Below are 3415 nucleotides of genomic sequence, written 5' to 3'. Positions count from 1 at the left end.
GACATTGTGGTGGGTGCCTGTAGTCAAGCTACTTGGGAGGCTGAGACAAGAGAATCACTTAAACCCAAGAGTTTGAGGTTGCTGTGAGCTGTGATGCTATGGCACTCTACCAAGGGGCAACATAGTAAAACTCTGTCTCAAAAAAAAAAAATTATCTATCAAAAATATGTTCAAGGAGATCAGCACTTGTAGCTCAGGGGCTAGGGCGCCAGCCACATACACCAGGGCTGGCAGGTTTGAACCTGGCCAGGGTTTGCCAAACAACAATGGCAACTTCAACCAAAAAATAGCCAGGTGTTTTGGCAGCCGCCTCTAGTCCCAGGTACTTGGGAGGCTGAGGCAAGAGAATTGCTTAAGCCCAAGAGTTTGAGGTTGCTGTGACATCACGGCACTCTATCAAGGGTGACAAAGTGAGACTCTGTCTCAAAAAAAAAAGAAATATGTTCAAGGACTTAAAGGTAAAGATAGTCATAATTAGTGAACAGATGTGAAATCTTACAGAAGAAATGCAAACATGAAAAAAGAAACAGGGGCAGCGCCTGTGGCTCAACAGAGTAAGGCGCCAGCCCCATATGATGGAGGTGGCAGGTTCAAACACAGCCCCAGCCAAAAACTGAAAAAAAAAAAAAAAAAGAACCAAATGAAATTCTAGAATTAAAACCTGCAGTATCGAAAGTAAAAAATTCACTAGATAGGCTTACCGACATATTGGAGACAGTAAGGGAAATATTCAGTGAAGTTGAAGATAAATCAAAGAAGTATACAAAGCAAGATTGCAAAAAAGCCAATGAAGGGAACCTCAAAATAGGCTAAATGAAGCCAGAAGCAATATAGTAAATATATACAAGAGTGTTTATACACACACGCACTATATGATTCCATTCATATGACATTCAGGATCAGGTAGTAATTGTCTAAAGAGAGGTAAGAATTGAATGGAGAAAACATGAGGGAACTCTCTAGGGTAATGGTAGTGGTGATTACATGGACGTAGACAATCATCAAATCATCTCAGAAATGGCACATTTGAAGCTGTGTATTTCAGTGTGTTGACTGTATTAACCTAAAATGAGGCAGGAAGAAAATGAACAGGAACACTAAACAGATGCTATAGATAGGGAATGGGTAAGAACATGGTCTGCTTAAACCTGACCATATTAGTAAGTACTAATTAAGAAGTGGTAGGTATGTGAGTAAATATGAAAGTTAGACTTTTTTCTTCATGTCTCTAAAAACTACAAAATTATGATGAGAGAAATTAAAGAATATTGTGGGCTGAGCATGGTGGTTCACATCTGTATCCCAGCACTCTGAGAGCCCAAGGTGTGTGAATTGCTTGAGCTCACAAGTTCAAAACCAGCCTGAGTAAGAGCAAGACCCTGTCTCTACTAAAAACAGAAAAACTAGCTAAGTGTTGTGGCATCCACCTGTAGTCCCAGCTACTTGGGAGGCTAAGGCAAGAGGATCACTTGAGCTCAAGAATATGAGGTTGCTGTGAGCTATGATGCCACCACACTTTACTAGGGGTGACAAAGTGAGACTCTTCTCTAAAAAAACTAAGGCTTGGCGTCTGTAGCACCAGCCACATACACCAAGGGTGGTGGGTTCGAACCCAGCCCAGGACAACTAAACAACAATGACAACTGAAATGAAAAAATAGTTGGGCTTTTGGCAAGCACCTGTAGCCCCAGCTACTTGGGAAGGTGAGGCAAAGAGAATTGCTTAAGCCTAAGAGTTGGAGGTTGCTGTGAGCTGTGACACCACAGCATTCTACCCAGGGCAACACAGTGAGACTCTGTCTCAAAAAAAAAAAAAAATTAAATTGAAATAAAATAAATAAAATAATAAAATAAATTTTAAAAATAAAGAATATTGTGGTAGGCTGCTACTAAAATAATTCCAAGTGATTACCTGACCCCATATTCACCCCCCCTTATTGTGTGTAGGCCTGACTTGGTAACTTGATTCTAACAAAAAGAAGATAGCAAAAGAAATAGGATGTGGCTTCTGAGATTATGTTACAAAAGACTGTTACTTCCATCTTCCTGGTTCTCACTCTCCTTCACTCCCACTCATCTCACTTGGTCATGAAGAAACAAACTGTTTTGTTATGAGCCATCCTGGACGTTGACCTTATTTAAATAGGATCACCACCACTACCCAGCAATAACAAGGTAGTGACCCTCACACATCCAGAGAATTTTTTTTTTTTGAGACAGACTCTCACTTTGTCACCCTGGGTAGAGTGCCCTGTCATCAAAGCTCACAATAACCTCAAACTCTTGAGCTCAAGCAATCCCTTTGCCGTAGCTGAGACTCCAGGCGCCTGCTACACCACATGGCTAGTTTTTCTATTTAGAAGGGACAAGGGTCTTACTCTTGCTCAGGCTAGTCTTGAACTCCTGAGCTCAAGCAATCCACCCACCTCAGCCTCCCAGAGTGCTAGGATTACAGGCACGAGCCACCACACCGGGCCAAAGGAGGATTTTAGAAGAGAAGAAAATGAGACAGAGTGCAGTGGCTCAAGCCTGTAATCCCAGCCTCTGGGAGGCTGAGGGGAGAAGATCCCTTGAGTTCAAGAGTTTGAGACTAGCGCGAGCCAAGAGTGAGACCTCACCTCTACTAAAATAGAAAAAAATAGCTGGGCTTTGTAGAGGGCACCTATAGTCCCAACTTCTTGGGAAAATGAAGCATGAGGATCTCTTGAGCTCAAGAATTCGAGATTTCTTTTTTTGTTGAGACAGAGCCTCAAGCTGTCCCCCTGGGTAGAGTGCCATGACATCATAGCTCACATGAACCTCCAACTCCTGGGCTCAAGCGAGTCTCCTGCCTCAGCCTCTCAAATAGCTGGGGCCACAGGCTCCCACCACAACGCCTGGCTATTTTTTGGTTGCAGCCATCATTGTTGTTTGGTGGGCCCGGGCTGGATTTGAACCCACCACCTTAGGTATATGTGGCTGGTGCCTCGGCCACTTGAGCCACAGGCTCCAAGCCAAGAATTTGAGATTTCTGTGAGCTATGATGACACCATGGCACTAAACCATGACTAAGATCCTGTCTCAAAAAAAGAGAGAGAGAGAGAGAGGAAAATGAAGAAAGGGATTCTTTAAACCTGTATATGAAGTCATAGACAGACCCTTGATTGATTCACACATCAAACTAATTAGAATTAACATTGCAAAAAAATATTGAGAGCTGAATTACAGTGTGGACTACCATGTAGGTTTTCAGACCAGTCTTTCCTAGCTCACAAATGAAGCAGACCAGAATAGCACTGTAAGCACTCTGAAAACTAAAGCGTCTTTGTCTTTGAAATGACAGCCCACACAATAAAGCCAAGACCTGCACACAAAACTAAATAGGGTAACTGCTACTAAGATAGAAAATTTAAACAGGATCTAGAGTCTTATAACGT

Source organism: Otolemur garnettii, unplaced genomic scaffold (genome assembly GCF_000181295.1).
Source record: "Otolemur garnettii isolate 467f Iridium unplaced genomic scaffold, OtoGar3 scaffold00144, whole genome shotgun sequence".
Taxonomy (NCBI): domain Eukaryota; kingdom Metazoa; phylum Chordata; class Mammalia; order Primates; family Galagidae; genus Otolemur; species Otolemur garnettii.
The sequence above is the reverse complement of the archived record's forward strand: the minus strand, read 5'-3'. Positions refer to the sequence as shown.